The sequence below is a fragment of the Stegostoma tigrinum genome, unplaced genomic scaffold, assembly GCF_030684315.1.
Source record: "Stegostoma tigrinum isolate sSteTig4 unplaced genomic scaffold, sSteTig4.hap1 scaffold_263, whole genome shotgun sequence".
NCBI lineage: Eukaryota > Metazoa > Chordata > Chondrichthyes > Orectolobiformes > Stegostomatidae > Stegostoma > Stegostoma tigrinum.
The window spans coordinates 205,446-229,542 of record NW_026728194.1 but is presented as its reverse complement, the minus strand read 5'-3'; the positions used below and the strand labels follow the sequence as shown (position 1 = coordinate 229,542).

At 45.6% G+C, this 24,097-nt stretch overlaps 1 long non-coding RNA gene across 1 annotated transcript; it reads right to left on the bottom strand.

Moving 5' to 3' along the window:
- Positions 1-12,043: 12,043 nt before the first annotated feature.
- LOC132208044 (uncharacterized) lies at positions 12,044-21,004 on the bottom strand. Its single transcript, XR_009444158.1, has 3 exons — positions 20,948-21,004; positions 13,595-13,654; positions 12,044-12,086 (listed from the first exon to the last, which is right to left on the bottom strand). It is a non-coding gene; the product is annotated as an uncharacterized LOC132208044 (long non-coding RNA).
- Between the last annotated feature and the right edge of the window lie 3,093 nt (positions 21,005-24,097).

Below are 24,097 nucleotides of genomic sequence, written 5' to 3'. Positions count from 1 at the left end.
TCCCATTTCCCTCAGTCACTGCATCCCATTTCCCTCAGTCACTGCATCCCACTTCCCTCAGTCACTGCTTCGCATTTCACACAACCACTGCATCCCATTTCACACAGCCACTGCATCCCATTTCACTCAATGCTTCACTTTACACTCAGTCAGGGCATACCATTTCCATCAGTCACTGCGTCCCATTTCCTCAGTCACAGCATATCCTTTCCACAGTCACGGCAATCCGTTTTCAGTCAGTCACTGCATCTCATTTCCCACAGTGACTGCATTCCATTTCCCACAGTCACTGCATCTCATTTCCCTCAGTCACTGCATCCCATTGCCCTCAGTCACTGCATCCCATTTCCCACAGAGACTGCATCCCATTTCCCACAGTCACTGCATCACATTTCCCTCAGTCACTGCTTCCCATTGCCCTCAGTCACTGCATCCCATTTCCCACTGTCACTGCATCTCCTTTCCACAGTCACGGCAATCCCATTTCACTCAGTCACTGCATCCCATTTCACTCAGTCACTGCATCCCATTTCAGAGAGTCACTGCATCCCATTTCCCACAGTCACTGCATCCCATTTCCCACAGTCACTGCATCCCATTTCCCACTGTCACTGCATCCCATTGCCCTCAGTCACTGCATCCCACTTCACTCAGTCAGCGCATCTCCTTTCCACAGTCACGGCGTCCCATTTCACTCAGTCACTGCATCCCATTTCCCACTGTCACTGCATCCCATTTCCCACTGTCACTGCATCCCATTTCCGAGTCACTGCATCCCATTTCCCTCAGTCACTGCATCCCACTTCCTTCAGTCACTGCATCCCACTTCCTCAGTCACTGCATCTCCTTTCCACAGTCACGGCAATTACATTTCACTCAGTCACTGCGTCCCATTTCCATCAGTCACTGCATCCCATTTCCCTCAGTCACTGCATCCCATTTCCCTCAGTCACTGCATCCCATTGCCCTCAGTCACTGCATCCCACTTCACTCAGTCAGCGCATCTCCTTTCCACAGTCACTGCATCCCATTTCACTCAGTCACTGCGTCCCATTTCACTCAGTCACTGTGTCCCATTTCCATCAGTCACTGCGTCCCATTTCCATCAGTCACTGCATCCCATTTCCCACTGTCACTGCATCCCATTTCCGAGTCACTGCATCCCATTTCCCTCAGTCACTGCATCCCACTTCCTTCAGTCACTGCATCCCACTTCCTCAGTCACTGGATCTCCTTTCCACAGTCACGGCAATTACATTTCACTCAGTCACTGCGTCCCATTTCACTCAGTCACTGCGTCCCATTTCCATCAGTCACTGCATCCCATTTCCAACTGTCACTGCATCCCATTTCCCAGTCTCTGCATCCCATTTCCCTCAGTCACTGCATCCCATTTCCCTCAGTCACTGCATCCCATTGCCCTCAGTCACTGCATCCCATTGTCCACAGTCACAGTATCCCATTTGACACGGTCACTGCATCCCATTTGACTCGGTCACTGCATCCCATTACCCTCAGTCACTGCATCCCATTAACTTCAGTCGCAGGATCCCATTTCAAGCAGACACTGCATCCCATTTCCGTCAGACACTGCATCCCATTTCCGTCAGACACTGCATCCCATTTCCGTCAGTCACTGCATCCCATTTCCCTCAGTCACTGCATCCTATTTCCCTCAGTCACTGCATCCCATTGCCCTCAGTCACTGCATCCCATTGCCCTCAGTCACGGCATCCCATTGCCCTCAGTCACTGCATCCCATTGCCCTCAGTCACTGCATCCCATTTCACTCAGTCACTGCATCCCATTTCACTCAGTCACTGCATCCCATTACCCTCAGTCACTGCATCCCATTAACTTCAGTCGCAGGATCCCATTTCAAACAGACACTGCATCCCATTTCCATCAGTCACTGCATCCCATTACCCTCAGTCACTGCATCCCATTAACTTCAGTCGCAGGATCCCATTTCAAACAGACACTGCATCCCATTTCCGTCCGACACTGCATCCCATTTCCCTCAGTCACTGCATACCATTTCCCTCAGTCACTGCATCTCATTTCACTCAGTCACTGCATCCCATTTCCGTCAGTCACTGCATCCCATTGCCCTCAGTCACTGCATCCCATTGCCCTCAGTCACTGCATCCCATTGTCCTCAGTCACTGCATCCCATTTCACTCAGTCACTGCATCCCATTTCCGTCAGTCACTGCATCCCATTTCACTCAGTCACTGCATCCCATTACCCTCAGTCACTGCATCCCATTAAACTTCAGTCGCAGGATCCCATTTCAAACAGACACTGCATCCCATTTCCGTCAGTCACTGCATCCCATTACCCTCAGTCACTGCATCCCATTAACTTCAGTCGCAGGATCCCACTTCAAACAGACACTGCATCCCATTTCCCTCAGTCACTGCATACCATTTCCCTCAGTCACTGCATCTCATTTCACTCAGTCACTGCATCCCATTTCCGTCAGTCACTGCATCCCATTTCCCTCAGTCACTGCATCCTATTTCCCTCAGTCACTGCATCCCATTGCCCTCAGTCACTGCATCCCATTGCCCTCAGTCACTGCATCCCATTGCCCTCAGTCACTGCATCCCATTGTCCTCAGTCACTGCATCCCATTTCACTCAGTCACTGCATCCCATTACCCTCAGTCACTGCATCCCATGAACATCAGTCGCAGGATCCCATTTCAAACAGACACTGCATCCCATTTCCCTCAGTCACTGCATCCCATTTCCCTCAGTCACTGCATCCCACTTCCCTCAGTCACTGCATCGCATTTCACACAACCACTGCATCCCATTTCACTCAATGCTTCACTTTACACTCAGTCAGGGCATACCATTTCCATCAGTCACTGTGTCCCATTTCCTCAGTCACTGCATATCCTTTCCACAGTCACGGCAATCCGTTTTCAGTCAGTCACTGCATCTCATTTCCCACAGTGACTGCATCCCATTTCCCACAGTCACTGCATCTCATTTCCCTCAGTCACTGCATCCCATTGCCCTCAGTCACTGCATCCCATTTCCCACAGAGACTGCATCCCATTTCCCACAGTCACTGCATCACATTTCCCTCAGTCACTGCTTCCCATTGCCCTCAGTCACAGCATCTCATTGCCCTCAGCCACTGCATCTCCTTTCCACAGTCACGGCAATCCCATTTCCCACTGTCACTGCATCCCATTTCCTCAGTCACTGCATCTCCTTTCCACAGTCACGGCAATCCCATTTCACTCAGTCACTGCATCCCATTTCACTCAGTCACTGCATCCCATTTCAGAGAGTCACTGCATCCCATTTCCCACAGTCACTGCATCCCATTTCCCACAGTCACTGCATCCCATTTCCCACTGTCACTGCATCCCATTGCCCTCAGTCACTGCATCCCACTTCACTCAGTCAGCGCATCTCCTTTCCACAGTCACGGCGTCCCATTTCACTCAGTCACTGCATCCCATTTCACTCAGTCACTGCGTCCCATTTCCAGCAGTCACTGCATCCCATTTCCCACTGTCACTGCATCCCATTTCCCACTGTCACTGCATCCCATTTCCGAGTCACTGCATCCCATTTCCCTCAGTCACTGCATCCCACTTCCTTCAGTCACTGCATCCCACTTCCTCAGTCACTGCATCTCCTTTCCACAGTCACGGCAATTACATTTCACACAGTCACTGCATCCCATTTCCATCAGTCACTGCATCCCATTTCCAACTGTCACTGCATCCCATTTCCAACTGTCACTGCATCCCATTTCCCTCAGTCACTGCATCCCATTGCCCTCAGTCACTGCATCCCACTTCACTCAGTCAGCGCATCTCCTTTCCACAGTCACTGCATCCCATTTCACTCAGTCACTGCGTCCCATTTCACTCAGTCACTGTGTCCCATTTCCATCAGTCACTGCGTCCCATTTCCATCAGTCACTGCATCCCATTTCCCACTGTCACTGCATCCCATTTCCGAGTCACTGCATCCCATTTCCCTCAGTCACTGCATCCCACTTCCTTCAGTCACTGCATCCCATTTCCTCAGTCACTGCATCTCCTTTCCACAGTCACGGCAATTACATTTCACTCAGTCACTGCGTCCCATTTCACTCAGTCACTGCGTCCAATTTCCATCAGTCACTGCATCCCATTTCCAACTGTCACTGCATCCCATTTCCCAGTCTCTGCATCCCATTGTCCTCAGTCACTGCATGCCATTTCACTCAGTCATTGCATCCCATTTCACTCGGTCACTGCATCCCATTACCCTCAGTCACTGCATCCCATTACCCTCAGTCGCAGGATCCCATTTCAAACAGACACTGCATCCCATTTCCTTCAGACACTGCATCCCATTTCCCTCAGTCACTGCATACCATTTCCCTCAGTCACTGCATCCCATTGCCCTCAGTCACTGCATCCCATTGCCCTCAGTCACTGCATCCCATTGCCCTCAGTCACTGCATCCCATTGCCCTCAGTCACTGCATCCCATTGCCCTCAGTCACTGCATCCCATTGCCCTCAGTCACTGCATCCCATTTCACTCAGTCACTGCATCCCATTACCCTCAGTCACTGCATCCCATTAACTTCAGTCGCAGGATCCCATTTCAAACAGACACTGCATCCCATTTCCGTCAGTCACTGCATCCCATTACCCTCAGTCACTGCATCCCATTAACTTCAGTCGCAGGATCCCATTTCAAACAGACACTGCATCCCATTTCCGTCAGACACTGCATCCCATTTCCCTCAGTCACTGCATACCATTTCCCTCAGTCATTGCATCTCATTTCACTCAGTCACTGCATCCCATTTCCGTCAGTCACTGCATCCCATTGCCCTCAGTCACTGCATCCCATTGCCCTCAGTCACTGCATCCCATTGCCCTCAGTCACTGCATCCCATTTCACTCAGTCACTGCATCCCATTACCCTCAGTCACTGCATCCCATTAACTTCAGTCGCAGGATCCCATTTCACTCAGTCACTGCATCCCATTACCCTCAGTCACTGCATCCCATTACCCTCAGTCGCTGCATCCCATTAACTTCAGTCGCAGGATCCCATTTCAAACAGACACTGCATCCCATTTCCGTCAGTCACTGCATCCCATTACCCTCAGTCACTGCATCCCATTAACTTCAGTCGCAGGATCCCATTTCAAACAGACACTGCATCCCATTTCCCTCAGTCACTGCATACCATTTCCCTCAGTCACTGCATCTCATTTCACTCAGTCACGGCATCCCATTTCCGTCAGTCACTGCATCCCAGTTCCCTCAGTCACTGCATCCTATTTCCCTCAGTCACTGCATCCCATTGCCCTCAGTCACTGCATCCCATTGCCCTCAGTCACTGCATCCCATTGCCCTCAGTCACTGCATCCCATTGTCCTCAGTCACTGCATCCCATTTCACTGAGTCACTGCATCCCATTTCACTCAGTCACTGCATCCCATTACCCTCAGTCACTGCATCCCATCAACTTCAGTCGCAGGATCCCATTTCAAACAGACACTGCATCCCATTACCCTCAGTCACTGCATCCCATGAACATCAGTCGCAGGATCCCATTTCAAACAGACACTGCATCCCATTTCCCTCAGTCACTACATGTCATTTCACTCAGTCACTGCATCCCATTTCCCTCAGTCACTGCATCCCATTTCACTCAGTCACTGCATCCCACTTCCCTCAGTCACTGCATCCCACTTCCCTCAGTCACTGCATCCCACTTCCCTCAGTCACTGCATCCCATTTCCCTCAGTCACTACAACCCATTTCCCGCAGTCACCACAACCCATTTCCCGCAGTCACTGCATCCCATTTCCCTCAGTCACTGCATCCCATTACCCTCAGTCACTGCATCCCAGTTCACACAGTCACTGCATCCAATTTCACTGAGTCACTGCATCCCGTTTCACTGAGTCACTGAATCGCATTTGTTGTTCTCACTTGAATGCAATGGTCATGAATCTCCTCCAATGGCATGTCATGTATTTCCAATGCAAAATTTTACCAAGTTTTGATTTTCAATTTTGATTACATGTGTCTCCTCTATTCTATAAGATGCTGCAATAAACTCAAATTTGACGAATCATAATTCAACCACCATTACCGACAGAGTTAATTTCATCAAACAGATCCAATTAGAATTGTCATATTCCCAAATCCTGATTCAAGTTTTTCTAATTATGGGCCATGTGGTTCAGAAAAAAGACACTTAGGATCAGAGAGATGTACATTCGGGAAACAGATCCTTTGGCCCAATTTGTCTATGTTGACCAGATATCCTAAATTAATTTAGTCCCATTTGCCAGCATTTGGCCCATATTCCTCTCAACCCATCCTATTCATATACCCATCCACATGCCTTTTAAACGTACAAGCCTCCACCACTTCCTCTGGCAGCTCACTCCATACATGCACCACTATGAAAAAAATCCGGTCTATTTTAAATCTTCCCTCTCTCATTTTTAACCTATTCCCTCCAGTTTTGGATTCCAGCAACCCGGGGAAAAGATCTTGGCTGTTCGCTCTATCCATGTCCCTCGTAATTGTATAAACTTCTATCCGGTCAGCCCTGAACTCCAAAGTTCCAAGAAATAGCTGCCTGTTCAAGCCCACGGTATACCTCCAACCTCCGATGCTCATAACATCCTTGTAGATCTTCTCTGAACCCTTTCAAGTTTACAACATACAACAATACAGCGCACAACAGGCCCTTCGGCCCTCAATGGTGCGCCGACATCCTTCCTCTCGCAAGGAGACCAAAATCGATTGCAGTATTCCAAAAGCAGCCGAACCAACGTCCTATATGGCTGCTAAGTGATCTCCCAACTCCTATACTCAATGCACTGACCGATAAAGGCGAGCACACCAAATGTCTCCTTCATATCCTTTCTCCCGGTGGCTGTACTTTGATGGAACTACGAAACTGCACTCCAGTGTCTCTTTATTAAGCAACACTCCCCACAACCTTCAGTGTAAACGTGCTGCCCTGATTTGCCTTTTCAAAATGTAGCACCTCACATTTGTCTAACCTCAACACCATCTGCCATTCTTCAGTTTATTGGCCCTTGTCAATGTCCCATTGTATTCTGAGGTGACCTTCTTGGCTGGCGACTACACCTTCAATCATTGGGAAACTTACTAACCACACCTTCTATTTTCATGTCCAAATCATTGCATCACTTCAACTCCCCCTCCCACTCCCTGAATGACATGTCCATCCTGGGCCTCTTCCAGTGTCACAACCAGACCACCCAGAAACTGGAGGAGCAGCACCTCATATTCCGCCTCGGGAGCTTCCAACTCAATAGCCGCAATGTGGACTTGGCCACCCTCAAAATCTCCCCACCCGCCAGCCTCATCCCAAGACTAGTTCCTCCCCTCATCCCCGCCTCCATGACCTGTCCGCCTTCTCTCCCACCTATCCACTCCTCCCACCTCACTGACCAACTCCCACCACTGCTTGGAATTGTTCTTCTTTTCACACTTCATCAGCTCGACGTGATTTCTAAAATCTATTTTCCAATTGTTGGAAAAAGTGAGATAAAGAGAAGTAAAAGAAGTTACATTCTTACCACTCGGGAAATCTCTGAATATTCTTCTCTTGAAAGGCCGCCAAGGAACGATGCAATTCTTTTGTCACAAACGCTGTGAGGGAGACATTATTTCGGTTCCACTAACTCCACCCTAAGGAAGACAAACCCACGTAACATATCTAGTGACTTAAAGCATACTCTATTGTTGCCCAAGGTGGAGAGCTGGATGAACACAGCAGGTCAAGCAGCATCAGAGAAGCAAGAAAGCTGATGTTTCGGGACGAGACCCTGCTTCAGAAAATTGGCGCTGGAGAATCTGAGATAACAAGGTGCAGAGCCGGATGATACTGCTTGGCCTGCTGTGTTCATCCAGCTTTACACCTTCTTATCTCAGATTCTCCAGCATCTGCAGTTCCTACTACCTCTATTGTTGCCCTTTCACTTTACTGAACTAATATGAGCCAGTAGTTTTGTTTAGGCTCGTGTAATCTTACGGTTATTGGCCTGTACAAAATCCTGAATTAATTTTGATCGACTGACGGGAGGAGAGATGAATTTTATAGAAATTTTTGTTTTCTACCAATTTGCAGAGGGCATCGTGGGCGATTGAAGGACAGTGTTATTATCCTCCAGGTCTGTGGACTGCATCGTTACCAACTTGCCTATTTGCATATACATACAATATTCATTATGTACCAATGAAACATAATAAACCAATACTGCGTACTAAAAACAACGCTCACATATCAATGGAAATTTCAATATTTATCATAGTTTGAAGGATTGAATTCAATGATACAAAGCAAAAACCAGTGAAGATGAGTGCAGTTGGTCAGCACTTTTGCCACGAAGTGGAGGTTGGCAATTTGAGGCCACCCAGGAACAAGCAAGCTCTGTCTAACTCCAAGGGCAGCACGGTGGCTCAGTGGTTAGCACTGCTGACTCACAGCGCCAGGGACCCAGGTTCGATCCCACCGTTGCGTGATTTTCTGTGCAGAGTTTGTACATTCTGCCCATGCCTGCATGGGTTCCTGCTGGGTGCTCTGGTTTCCTCCCACAGTCCAAAGATGTGCAGGCTCAGTGTATGGGCCATGCCAAACTTGCCCATTGTGTTTCGGGATGTGTCGATTAGGTGTGTTAGTCATGGGAAATGTAGGGTTACTGAGGAAAGGGTCGGGGGATGAGTCAGGGTGAGACGCTCTTTGGAGGGTGACCGTGGACTTCTTGGGTCAAAAGGGGCTTGTTTCCACACCGTAGGGATTCTATGATATGGAAGTATCTTTTGAAGTGGACATTCGTGGGTATGCGAGAACAGAGACCTTGAAATACTGCACAACAAATATTTCGAACTAGACTGTCAATTCAGACATAGCATCAAAAAAGGTCATGGAAGTTGTCACTGATATAAAGCAGGATTGATGAAAATCCAGCAGGAAATGGTGTCAAAAGGCACTGTATCTTTTATTCATCTCCAGTTATTTTGTCCAAGGCACTGGATGCTGGCAGGATTGAAACATTGAAGAAATGCTTCACAAATCACATATAAGGACCTGCACATCTTTGAACAATGGGAGGAAACTGCAGCACCTGGCGGAAGCCCCTCGCAGACGCGGGGAGGACATGTCAATTCCACACAGATAGTTACCCAAGACTGGAATCTCAACTGGCTCCCCAGTGCATGAGCAGCTCTAACCACTGAGCAACTACCTTGCCCAGAAGGGGTTTTATAAGCGCATACATTATTTCCATTAAGACAGATCCAATCCTCTATGTCCAATCAAAATAACATATTGTAGATATCATGACAACAATCATAAATGATTTTGAACAAGTAAATCAAAAAACTTGAAATAGTTTCCAAGCCTAAATACTAGATATGTTGCAGTTAAGATGAATAGCGCAACAACAAAAAGGCCATATTTTATGTGACAATCAGTAACACTTGAAAACTTGCAACAATTTGTCGCCAGTAGTGCTCTGAAGTGGCTTGATGGTGCACTCCTTCATTCAGTGGAATGAAACTCCAAAGATCACAAATTCTCCTTCAATACCGTGTTGTAACAGTGACTGCATCAACCTGTGTTTATGCGCCTGACTGGAAACCCACACATCATGCATAAACAAAAAAAAATCTAAGGTGATAGGAGAAAAAAATGTATGTGTGCAACGTCTTTGAAAAGCAATTATTTGTAGCGGCTGCAAGCCCATAAGGAATCTCGTTTCGCAGATTATATTCATTTGCACTGCAGGTCATGCCAGTCAGAATCAGTTTTCGTTTCATGACAGATAACTAAAATGTCCATTACAATGAACTTTGGTTGATCAAAAGATTTTAAGTAAGGACTATGTCTTGTGTGAGCTGACGGCATTAGGGGCTGGAGAAGGTACATGCACTGCTGGCATCTTGACACCATTGAATGAGCAAGCGTGGACGCAAAGGTTGTAACAGGTAACAATTGGACAGGCAATATCTTTTGAGCTCCTTCCCAGCAGGCCTGTAATACTCTAAAGCTGTGCTCGACCCTCACTTCCTCCACCTTACGTACGCTGCCTTTTCTTTTTGACAAGAAGCACCTCTGTACCCGTCATCCAAGGCTCCTTAATCTTACCCCTTCTACCCTGTCTCAGAGGAACAAATTTATACATCACTCGCAACAACTGCTCCTTGAACAGCCTCCACATGTCTGCTGCGCCCTTTCTGTGGAACAATTGCTCCCAATCTGTACTTCCCAACTCCTGTCTGACAGCATCATAGTTTCCTTAACCCCAGTGAAATATCTTCCCCTGGTAACTGCTCCTTTCCCTTTCCATGGCTATGGTAAATGGGAGGCTCTTGCGGCCACTGTCGCCAAAGTGTTCTCCCACCACGAGATCTGACACCTGTCCTGGCTCATCGCCAAGCACCAAATCCAAAATGGCCTCCCGCCTCGTCGGCCTGTCCACATACTGAGTCAGGAAACCCTCCTGAACACACCTGACAAAAACGGCTCCATCCAAACCATCTGCACTCAGGAGGTTTCAATCTATATTGGGAAAGTTGAAGTCACCCATAACAACAACCCTGATACGTTTGCACTTTTCAACAATCTGCCGGCCAATGAGTTCTTCGATCTCCCAACTGCTATTTGGGGTCTGTAGAAAACCCCCAGTGAAGTGACTGCTGCCTTGCTGTTCCGAACTTCCACCCACACTGACTCAGTCGACAAACCTTCCTTGGCAACCTCAGCCCATACAACCGCAGTAGACGAGTCCTCAAAGGTTCTTTCAGCCGCCGTTGTACTGTCCTTGACCAACAAAGCCACACCTCCCCCTCTTTTACCACCTTCCCAGGCCTTAGTGAAAGATCTAAACCCAAGAACCTGCAACATCCATTCCTGACCCTGCTCTATCCATGCCTCCGAAATGGCCACAACATCGAAGTCCCAGGTACCTATCCAAGCTGCAAGCTCACCTACATTATTCCGGATACTCCCGGCATTAAAGTCGTCACACTTCAATCCAGCTTGCTGTCTGCCAGCACACTTCTGTGACAGTGAGGTCCTGACCATGTCCTCCCTGTGCTCATCCTCCTGTGTACTAGGACTACACCTCAGCTTCCCATCCCCCTTCTGAGCTCGTTTAAATCCAACCGAATGGCACGAGCCAATTTCCCACCCAGGATATTCGTGACATCACAGACCCTGGCACCTGGTCGGCAACACACCAATCGTGAGTCTCTTTCGTTCCCGGCAAATCTTCTATCAGTGCCTCTAACTATTGAGTCCCCAATGACTATCACTCTCTTCCTATCCCCGCTTCCCTTCTGTGCAAGAGGGACAGACTCTGTGCCAGAGACCTGCACCCTACTGCATACCCCTGCTAAGTCATCCCCCGGAACAGTATCCAAAATGGTATAGTTGTTTTTCAGGGGAGCTACTGCAGGGGATTTCAGGGGAACAGCCACAGGGGAAGGTTAGTCAAGTTACACCGAGTAAACGTGCATTTTTGGCTGAAGAAACATGTGTTTCAATGTGAGCTAATGGAAGAAGCCATGGAGTCAAAGCTAAACATTTCGACAATAAGACAACCATTCTTGAAAGCAGCATACAGCGTGAAAAAGAAATGAGCTGCTTTAATATCCACTTAAAATTTATGTGGAATATCAGATGGAATTTTCTTCTTGACTCCATTGTACAATCATTTCGAGCTAAAAATGTTAACTGCATTAATTAATACTAACCAGAAACGGACTTTGTAGTATAATAAAATGTGAGGCTGGATGAACACAGCAGGCCAAGCAGCATCTCAGGAGCACAAAAGCTGACGTTTCGGGCCTGGACCCTTCATCAGAGAGCTTCATCTCCAGCATCTGCAGTTCCCATTATCACGGACTTTGTAGTAAATGGTTTGACAATTTTCTGTATCTGGAACATCCCTTTTCCTTCTCGAACGAAGATCGTACCAACCTATGGTACCAAACTGTGAGTCAAACGGATGGGACACATAATCTTTAAATTCCTCATCAAAACAGTCTCATCGTATGGTTCTGTGCAATAAAAGAGAAAGAATAAACATGTTTCCCACAATTTTGCTGATGTTTACGAACAGAATGCTCAAATTCAAAAAGTTTGGGCTGGCACGTCTGCTTCCTCCAGCCTGTTTAAACTGTTCCATTCAATGTGAAATTTGTGATAAGTTTTAGCACACAGGTCTATGTGATCTGCGCCACCACCTTCTATTAGTCATACATGCTTTCCCCCTCTTCCTGTAATACATTCCTTGAAGTGTTCAATGAGATTTTGATTTTAAATCTTATGGTCATATTCTTTTGATTGTCAAGCATCAATGAATCTGATGTTGCCGCCATTCCATGCAGTGCACAGCACGTCAAACAGGAGTCTTACTCTTGCCATGAGCACTGAGGTAGTATGGGGTCACAACTGTCTCATAGTTCGGAATGAAATTCTACATATAGGGCTATGAAGAGTCATGCAGTTAATTTTATTTGACATGCTATTTCTTTTCTTCACAAATATGCTGGATTTAAAGTGATCTTCACCCTCATTTAAAATGAATTCAATATCCAACCATCTGGAAAACTAGCATATCCAAATTTTAATTTGAGGTCAGTGTTGCACAAATATATGACTTTTTTAAAAATTATGTTCGAGTCAACATTAACATTTCATTCCCTGACAGCGGGTGAACTTACTTTTAAACTCCAATTTTCCTTCGGTATTAATGGAGAGATGAGCCTTTTTGCAAGCACCGAAAGTCTCCACCAGTTTAAGCTAAAACTTGCGAAACTGAGTTTCACAAATATGTTCCTATTAAACACTAATTCCTATTGAAGCAGTATGAGCTAAATTCATTCAACTGGACAGCAAAAACGGTCAAGATTTTAAAAGCAAGCAACTATTTTGAAGTCACTCTTCGAACTAAATTCCATCTTGGTGTGTGAGAGTCCATAGGTTCCTCACTCTCAACGAACCATTCAACTGTCATGCAATTACTGAAACACACAGACAAAAAACATGAATGTTAACAGTCACTAAGATTTTGAGAGTGATTTGGAATTCGTACTCAATACCCCCTGGGGAAAATCTGTTCCAATCTGGATAGTACTCACTTATTACCATCCCACCTACCTTCCCCAGCACCTCCTCCCCCTCCACGCTATTTGTTTCTGAGCTCCCTTCCACCCTCCATTTCTCAGGAAGGGTCCTGACCCAAAACCTCAACTTTCCTCAGCCTCTGATGCTGCTTGCCCTGCTGTGTTCCTCCAGCTCCACAATGTGTTATCTCAGACACCAACATTGGCAGTTCTTACTATCTGGATAACTCATTCTCACCTTGTCACAAGTGATTTATACTCATTATCTTTTCAGATTACGCATGTACATGTATATACATAAATATACATATCACACTTTTATGCCTGAACCACTAACCTAGAGGATATTTCAAAAGAGTCTCTTCATAGCTGCATGAAAGAGAAATCATCAAGGTCATAACTTTCATTTCAGCAACAACTCGAACATTCAAAGTACTCACAGTCAGTGTCCCATTTACTTGACCAGTCAATTTGATGTGAATCTTTCTTCCAAGTGGAAACTATAACAGCAATTATATTTGAGACTCAAACACTTCATTGCATCACCAATATTTCCTTGTCTGTTTGAAGCATAAGATAATGAAATAATCATGGACAGATTGGCCAACAGTGTAATCTAATGTGTGTTATGGCAACTCAAAATCACAACCATTGAAGTGATCTTTAAAAAGCTGTTGTTATACAACAGAGCACTTTTTGAGATGCAGTGATGAACATACTTCCTGAGATGCAAATAATATATGCCAAATTAATTCCAAAGAATACCTTTACAATTAAAAAGAAGCTAAAAATCTCTTTACATTGCGAAGCTTGACAGATTGCTATTAGTCAATGGAAATCGTTCAGAACAATTATTTATTCCCAGATGAAAAGGAAGTGTATACATTTCATGACAACAAAATGTGAGGCTGGATGAACACAGCAGGCCAAGCAGCATCTCAGGAGCACTTTTGTCCTCCTGAGATGCTGCTTGGCCTGCTGTGTTCATCCAGCCTCACATTTTGTTGTCTTGGATTCTCCAGCATCTGTAGTTCCCATTATCTCGTATACATTTCATTTTCACATCTTATCCAAGAGAGAAAACAAAACACCTTCATGAATGCATTGTCAAACAAGAAGACTCACAAAAAAAGCCATTTGGCCCATTGAATATTCCTCCATCATTCGGTGAGATCATGGTTGATCTCATTACATTTATCATGACACAGCATTTCCACCAAACCCTCCTTATAGCTAATACATTCCGATCCAAGTAACATCCCGGTAAATCTCTGTTTCTGGGCCATGCCTTGTCTTTCTAAATATTTTTTCTGTCATCTACAAATTTAGCCACAGCACATGCACCTCTTTCCTCCAAGTCATTAATAAACAAGCACAAGAGCTGTGGTTCCTTCAGCGCGACCTCATTTCTTACGGACAAGCCAACCCTGGCATCTCTGTCCATTTGTATCGGAGATAATGGGAACTGCAGATGCTTCAGAATCCAAGATAACAAAGTGTGGATCAGGATGAACACACAGAAGTAGAAGGGTCTCGGCACAAAACGTCAGCTTTTACGCTCCTGAGATGCTGCTTGGCCTGCTGTGCTCATCCAGCTCCACACTTTCTTATCTCTGCCCATTTGCCTGTTCTTTCTATCGGACATGAATCATTGGCTATTTCGTTCCCAACACTTATCCCCTAACAACCACCTCTCTGTGATACCCAGAGTGATGTATCTGTCAATTTCAATCTGCACCACAAACTCATTCACTTTGTTTCATACACTCCCTGCAATTCAATACAAGATCTTCAGTCTGGCATTTACAGCCACTCTTCTTATCTGCTGCAGCTGAAGTGAGACTCCTGGCCATTTCCATACTTTTTGTCCTATGCTCTGGAAACTTTGCTGAGCACTTACCAGCTTCTAACTTTTTCCACAATTTTCCATGCAACTGAGCTCACCCACTCCACACTTTTTATTTTAACGCCCTAGCCCCAGACCTAGCTCTGTATTTTGCGAGGATACTTGTCCCAATATGATTCTCGTCGAGCCTATAACACCAGAAGGACTCCCTCCTTCCCCGTACCGATGCCAATGTCCCATGAATTCAAACACATTTCTGCCATGCCACCATTTGAACAATGTACATCTATAATTATGTTCACACCGTGCCAAATTGCTCAGATAATAATCCAGAGATTATTACCATTCTGGTTCTGCTTTCAAACCTCAGCACCTCGGTGCTCATAATCCCTCAGCATAACCTCTTTCCTCTTTCTTCCATATCAATGGTACCTGTGTGGACCACGATAGCTGGATTTCTACTCCTCCCACTTCAAGTTCCTTTGTAGCCGAGATGGAATCTCCTGAACCTGGGCACCAGGCAGGCAACACTACTTTCGAGACTCTCGATCCTGGTCACAACGAACAGTGTTCATTCCCCTAACTATACGACCTCTGATTATAACTACATTTCACTTTTTATCCCCTCCTGAATGTCCCACCTGTCCCACAGTGCTACAGTCAGTTTACTCATCTTCCCTTTACCCTGCACTCTCATCCACACAGGAAGAAAGAATCTCAAACCTGTTCAATAAGATCAAAGGCCAAGGTTCCTTCTGCACTACATCCTGGATCCTTTCACCTGCCCTGTTCTTTGTCATTGGCCACTGACCGAGTTTCAGCTAGTTAATCTAAGGTGTGTGACTGCCTCCTCAAGCACAGCATTCCCTGGTAACTCTGCCCCACATGATTTGTTGATTGGTCAAAACTGAGATTCCAGTTCATCAAACGTAAGCTGGAGTCTGGGGCCTGACCACTCGCCCGTCATGTAGGTACAAATCATCATCTGGCCTGGCATCTCCATTTCAATTACTTCGATCTTAATTTGTTTTGAAAACATTCTGGTCTTTTAGTTTGTAGCCTGTAAATATTTCTCCGATTTACTTTCAATCTGAAAGCTACCGATAATAGATTCTTAAACCAGTAGCGATCACCAACCAATGAACCTGGTTCACCCTCTCGGTCCCTGATTCTGGCTTCAATTTACCCTGTCTCAAAAAAAAAATGCTTATGAACTATAAGGCAAAAAAAGCAAGCAAATGGCACCTCTTACCCTCTGCACTGACTTACCGCATTGCCACCAAGTTCCCCAAAATATATATTCACTTGGTGCATTTCACTCGAGATGTGATCTCTTCTTCCAGAACATGCAAAGCATACTGATCCATAGCAATATACTACCTTCAAAACCTCAGCTCTTAGCTTATTACTTTTGTGTACATTCTCAATGCTTTCTCCAAGTCCAAACACAACACATTTACTGGTTTTCCTCTGTTAATTCTCCTCCCAAAACTTCCTCCAAAAACCCAAACAAATTAGCCAGACATAATTTCTCTTTCATCAGGCTATGGTGATTCTGTTTGATTAGATTATGATTTTCCAAATGTCCTGCTATTATTTTCTTCATAGTTGATTGCCACACATTTCCAACAATAGATATTAGACTGGTTCGGTTGAAGTTATCTTCTTTTTGCCTCTCTCCTTTTTAAATAGGGACGTCACATCAGCATTTTTCCAGCCCTCAGATGCTTCTCGAGAATCTGAACCTTTTTGGGAAATTACAGTCAATGCATATACCGACTCTGAAGCTCATTGTTTAGAATCTTAGAAAGTCAACCATCACGGCGAAGAGTCCAATCTGCTTTCACTCCATTAGATTGTCTGCTGCTACTTCTCTCATGGTAGTGATGGTGTGGTAGTGATGTGTTTAATTCCTCCCTGTATTCTTTCGTAATAAGGGGATCCTTGAAGTATCTTCCACTGTAAAGGCTACCCTTTTCTCATTATCGTTGTTCCTTGATTTAAAAATTAACCTGGCCATCTCAGCCGAGCATATAATTAATGGCATTACCTCTAAAAACTTCTCTGCTAAAGTGTTCAATAGATTGCTACAACCTGAAAGAAGTAATTCTTCCCCTAAATTAATAGGCAACCAATTTGAAAATGTGGCCTCCGGTCGTAAAATCTTTCACAATATTAAGGGAGTGCTGCACTGTCACTGGAGGCCCCAAACCCCACCTCTTCCTCCGGTACATTGATGACTGTATCGGTGCCGCCTCTTGCTCCCCAGAGGAGCTCAAACAGTTCATCCACTTCACCAACACCTTCCACCCCAACCTTCAGTTCTCTTGGCCATCTCCAGCACATCCCTCACCTTCCTGGACTTCTCAGTCTCCATCTCAGGCAACCAGCTTGTAACTGATGTCCATTTCAAGCCTACCGACTCCCACAGCTACCCAGAATACACCTCCTCCCACCCACCATCCTGCAAAAATTCCATCCCCTAATCCCAATTCCTCCGCCTCCGCCACTTCTGCTCCCACGATAAGACATTCCACTCCCGCACATCCCAGATGTCCAAGTTCTTCAAGGACCGCAACTTGCCCCCAACAGTGATCGAGAACGCCCTTGACCGCATCTCCCATATTTCCCGCAACACATCCCTCACACCCCGCCCCCGCCACAACCGCCCCAAGAGGATCCCCCTCGTTCTCACACACCACCCCACCAACCTCCGGATACAACGCATCATCCTCTGACACTTCCGACATCTACAATCCGACCCCACCACCCAAGACATTTTTCCATCCCCACCCCTGTCTGCTTTCCGGAGAGACCACTCTCTCCGTGACTCCCTTGTTCGCTCCACACTGCCCTCCAACCCCACCACACCCGACACGTTCCCCTGCAACCGCAGGAAATGCTACACTTGTCCCCACACCACCTCCCTCACCCCTATCCCAGGCCCCAAGATGACATTCCACATGAAGCAGAGGTTCATCTGCACATCTGCCAATGTGGTATACTGCATCCACTGTACCCGGTGTGGTTTCCTCAACATTGGGGAAACCAAGCGGAGGCTTGGGGACCGCTTTGCAGAACACCTCCGCTCAGTTCGCAACAAACAACTGCACCTCCCAGTCGCAAACCATTTCCACTCCCCCTCCCATTCTTTAGATGACATGGCCATCATGGGCCTCCTGCAGTGCCACAATGATGCCACCCCAAGGTTGCAGGAACAGCAACTCATATTCCGCCTGGGAACCCTGCAGCATAATGGTATCAACATGGACTTCACCAGTTTCAAAATCTCTCCCACCGCATCCCTAAACCAGCCCAATTCGTCCCCTCCCCCCACTGCACCACACAACCAGCCCAGCTCTTCCCCTTCACCCACTGCATCCCAAAACCAGTCCAACCTGTCTCTGCCTCCCTAACCTGTTCTTCCTCTCACCCATCCCTTCCTCCCACCCCTGGCCGAACCCCCATCTACCTACGAACCTCATCCCACCTCCTTGACCTGTCCGTCTTCCCTGGACTGACCTATCCCCTCCCTACCTCCCCACCTATACTCTCTCCACCTATCTTCTTTTCTCTCCATCTTCAGTCCGCCTCCCCCTCTCTCCCTATTTATTCCAGAACCCTCACCCCATCCCCATCTCTGATGAAGGGTCTAGGCCCGAAACGTCAGCTTTTGTGCTCCTGAGATGCTGCTTGGCCTGCTGTGTTCATCCAGCCTCACATTTTGTCATCTTGGATTCTCCAGCATATGCAGTTCCCATTATCTATGGTGATTCTGTTTGATTAGATTCTGATTTTCCAAATGTCCTGCTATTATTTTCTTCATAGTTGATTGCCACATATTTCCAACAATAGATGTTACGTTGTTTCGGTTGTAGTTATCTTCTTTTTGCCTCTCTCCTTTTTAAATAGCTATGTCACATCGGCAGTTTTCCAGCCCTCAGATGCTTCTCTAGAATCTAAACCTTTTTGGGAAATTACAATCAACGCATACACCGACTCGGAAGCTCATTGTTGAGAATCTTAGAAAGTAAACCATCACGGCAAAGAGTCTAATCTGCTTTCACTCCATTAGATTGTCTCCTGCTACTTCTCTAATGGTAGTGATGATGTGGTAGTGATGTGTTTAATTCCTCCCTGTATTCTTTAGTAATAAGGGGATCCTTGAAGTATCTCCACTGCAAAGACTACCCTTTTCTCATTATCACTGATAATGGGAAGCTCAGATGCTAGAGAATCCAAGATAACCAAGTGTGAAGCTGGATGAACACAGCAGGCCAAGCAGCATCTCAGGAGCACAAAAGCTGACATTTCAGGCCTCGACCCTTTTCTCATTATCATTGTTTCTTGATTTAAAAATTAACCTGGCCGTTACAGCCTAGCATATGACTAATGGCATTACCTCAAAAATCTTCTTGGCTAAAGTGTTCAATAGAGTGCTACAACCTGAAAGAAGTAATTCTTCCCTGAATTAATAGGCAACCAATTTGAAAATGTGGCCTCTGGTCGTAAAATCTTTCACAAATGGGAGTAATCTCTACGGATATACACTATCAAGCCTCTTTAGAATCTTACATGTTGAAAAAATAAGATTTTTTCAATCTTATAAACGCCAATGAACGTAGTCCCAGCCTGCCCAACTTTCCTCAGCATAGCAATCCCCTACGCCATTTCCAAAATCAACCCAGTCAACATGAGGTGCATGGCCTCCGCAGCATTCGCTCTGTGGCCGTACATGACTTGTCAGTTACCATCCTGCTGCTACAACTCTACTTCTATTTACGATGCAGTCCTCTGTCCATCCGAACAAACTACCCTTGAACACATGGGCTCTTTTCATCTGAGACACCTTATGAGCTGTACCTTATCAAATGCTTTGTTGAAATCTCAATGTACTACATCAACTGGTGGTCCTTCATAAGTAATGTTTGTTTCCTTCTCAAAGCACTGTAGCAAGTTTGTCAAGTATTATTTCCCCTTTATAAAAGGATGTTAACTCTGTAGGATGTTATAGCACATTCAGTACCCTGTTATTTCATCTTTCATGGCCGGCATGAACATCTACCCAGGTTGACCTAAATTGGCAATACTGGCATGCTATTTTGTCGAAGTATCTTTGTAATAATGGTGTTATGTTCACAATCTTTCAATCCTCTGAGAATTTTCCCCAATCAAAGGATTCTTGGAAGATTATCATCAGTGCCTCCATTGTATCTGTAGCTGCATTGTTCAACATGAGAGGATACAACTCATGATACCCCTTGGATATTTTCTCTACTGATTGGAGTCATGTTTGGAATTCTGTGCAGTGACATTCACTTTTAACAGTTTGCTAAATACTACCAGGAACAGAAATTGTCATCCAGCTGCAACTAAACTAAAGCTTTCAGCACAGCAAGAAGTCTTTCAATTCATTATGAACCTAATAACTCCTGAAAAGGGCAATACAATTTGCCTCAGTCCATAAATGTTCTTCCTCCAACATCCTGAGATGCATCATCTGTATTTCTTCAAATTTACCACAGATTCTGTTTCAATCATCCTTTCAGCAATACGCATGACAACAATTCGGCATTCTTAGTCCCCCTGTAGCCTCCGTTGCACATGTGCATTGTTAGATGATTATTTATTTGTGTGCCTGCTTTTTTGCTCAAATGGATAAAGGTAAATTTCTGTTCTTTTGTCATCAGAGCTATTGCCTCCTCACTCTCATCTTCCTTGTTTTATCCTGTGCTGGAATATTTAATTTGTTGACTTATCTGAAATATGTTCTTGAATGGATTGGGTTTTGTAACATTGCATTCCCCATAGACCATCTACCGATACTGTTGCTTGTTCTAACAGTTATTATCTTGCAGAGTGGAAAATGCAGTTTGAAAGCAATGGAACATTATCGATGAAGAAGTTGATGCATAAATTGCTGCGATCTTCTAAACTACAAACTCACCTTCAATTCTTTCTCGGTCAGAGCATTGTGCCGGCGCAAATGAATCGTGTTCTCAATGGGACTTCCAAAACCATGAAATTGAATTTGCATATTGATTTCTTCTTCCCTCTTCAGAAATGCAAAGTAGTATCGTGATGAAGCTTCCAAGGCGATGATTGTGTCCTTCAATGAACGGAAAAGTGACTCTTAGATTCATGGAAATATTTCACTACTTCTATAGACATGAAAGGCAAACATTCTCCCTGCATATGACCCAGTCTCATTTTATCGTATCTTTCTGATTTTACATGCCACGGGATAATCATTGCAGTGTAACAGAAATGTTGATCATGGAAATTTATCACTGTTTTCATAAATAATGGCAAATTTTCAACATCTTGCAATTGTATGAAGGCTCAGTCTCATCACAACTCGCCTGCTGCACAAAGACATTCTTGCACTGCTTTGAATGTTAGGGCTGAAACAAAACACAATCATGACACAAATGCATCAACACCCCACTTTCAACAGGATCTGATATCCTTGCCAGGCACTGGAGGGGTTGCGGAGACTGGTGAGTGGATAAAGTCGTTCCTCTGTTCAAGCAGGAAAACAGGGACTTTCCAGGAAACTACAGACTGGTGAGTGTCTCATGTCTCAAAGGTATGGGCTAATAAGGGACAGCCAGCATGGCATTATGCGGGGCAGGTTATGTCTTACCAAGTCAGTTGAAGTTTTCAAGGAGGTGACAAGGGTGATCAATTAGGGTAGAACAGTTGATAACATATACATGGATTTTACGAAGGTTTTCAACAAGGTCCCTCATGGTATGCTCATCCAGAAGATTAAGATCCATGAGATCCGTGGTGACTTGGCCTGCCCATATCAGGCAGACGGTAGCGGTGGAAGGCTAACAAAGATCACACAGTATAGGGCTGGAGGAACACAGCAGGCCAGGCAGCATCAACAATGTCAGCTTTCATGTTCCTCTGATGCTGCCTGACCTGCTGCGTTCCTCCAGCTCCACACTTGGTTATCTCTGATTCCAGCATCTACAGTTCTTGCCGTCTCAGTGGTGGAAAGCTGTTTTTCGGGCTGCAGCTCAGTGACGAGTGGTGTTCCGCATCGATGTGACTTCTGCTGTTTGTGATATATGTAAATGACTTGGTTGCAAATGTAGATGGGGGATTCGTAAGTTTGCAGATGATATAAGGACCAGTGGACTTGTGGACAGCATTGAAGGTTGTCAAAGGACACAGCAAGATACAGACCAATTGCAAACACGAGTGGAGAAATGGCCGATGGAATTTAATCTGGGCAGGCATGAGGTGTTGCATTTTAGGAGACCAAGTGTTAAGGAAAGGGATACACAGTTAATGGCAGGACCCCAAACAGCAGTGATGTCCAGAGGGATCTTGGGGTCCTAGACCATAACTCCCTGACAGTAGCCACACAAGTAGATAGGGTGGTCAAGAAGGCATATCGCATGCTTGCCTTTATTCATAGGGGAACTCAGTGCAAGAGTCAGGATGTCACACTGCAGCTTTACAAGACTTTGGTGAGACCACACAGAGTATTGCATTCAATTCTGGCCGCCACATTACACTAAGGACGTGCAGGCTTTGGACAGGGTGCAGAGATTTACCAGCATGCTGACTGGAATAGAGGGTATGAACGAGAGGGAGAAGCTGGAAAAACTCTTCGTTTTCTCTGGAGCAGTAGAAGCTGAGGGCAGGCTTGATAGAAGTCTACAAAATTAGGAGATACATAAATACAGCTAACGGTCAGAAAATTTCTCCCCCGGAGTTGAAGTGTCCACTATTAGGGGGCATGCATTTAAGCTGAGAGGGGGGAAGTTCAAAAGAGATGTGAGGGGCAAATATTTCACACTGAGCATGTTAAAAGTGTGGAATACATTGCCCGGGGTGGTAGTGGATGCAGATACAATGAAAGCATTTAAAAGGGACTTTTAGTTAAGTGCACGAATATGCAAGGAATGGAGGACTATGGATCAAGGACAGGCAGAAGGGATTATTTCATTTGTTGTCATGTTTGGCCCAACATGGTGGGCCAAAGGGCACATTCCTGTTGCTGTCGTGTTCCAAGTTTTATGCTCACCTGTGTCATGATTGCAAAAAGTAGGATTGGGAAGAATTTTTGAGAAGCGTTTGTGAACATTATTTCATGTAAGGACAAATGGGATAAGGATGAGGTGACACAGCACAATCAGATCTTGGAGCCCATGATGAATCATAGGGACCTCACAAGCACCAATGATCAGAGGGATCTCAGGATCTTGATGTGCATGCCTGTTGAGCCCCCAATGTAATGGACCAGGTCGTTGAAGTGGTTTGGAAGGCACATTGGATACTTGTCTTTATTAGACTTAATATTAAGTGGTAGAGTTTCAGAATAGGCAGGGTATGTACAACACTGTTGGGCCGAACCAACATTAAGTCAACAATGAGAAAATACAGTGAGACTTGGACAACGATCAGGCTTGGCCTGATAAAGGATAAGTTACATTTGCACCATACAAGTGCTAAGCAGCAATCAGCTCCAACAAGAGAGAATATGACCATATCAAAAAAATTCCATGTCCTTACCCTCACATCATCGTTACATTTATTTTTTTTTAATGTGTAAGTGCAATCCAAGCCATGCAAGGCTACGGGCCAGGTGTTGGAAATGAGGTCAGAACAATTCAGTGCTTGTTCTTGACTGTCACAGAATCTGTCAGCTTATAATGTATTTCTCCTGTATTGTAGACTACTGAGGTGCTTAGCGATCCACTAAACCAAGGTTAACACTGATCTAAAACTAAACTGGGTCAGTTATCTCATCAGCAGTAGCCAGGTCCAGAGTGCAAACCACCCTGCTGTGGGACAGAGTAAGGCAAATCCAAGTGAGCGAGTGTGGTTGGAGACTCATTCGTTGGGGGCATAGATTCTGTCGCCACATTTGAGACACCAGGGCTGCGTGTTGCTTCCCTGGTGCAAGGTCAAGGACATCTCTGATTGGTTGCAACAAATTATTAAAGGGGAGGGTGAGCAGCCAGAGGCCACGGGGCACGTTGGTACCAATGACATAGGCAGAAAGAGGGATGACATCCTGCGGACTATGTGCAAGGAGTTAGCAAAGAGGCTGAAAGGCAGGACCGAGAGGGTAATA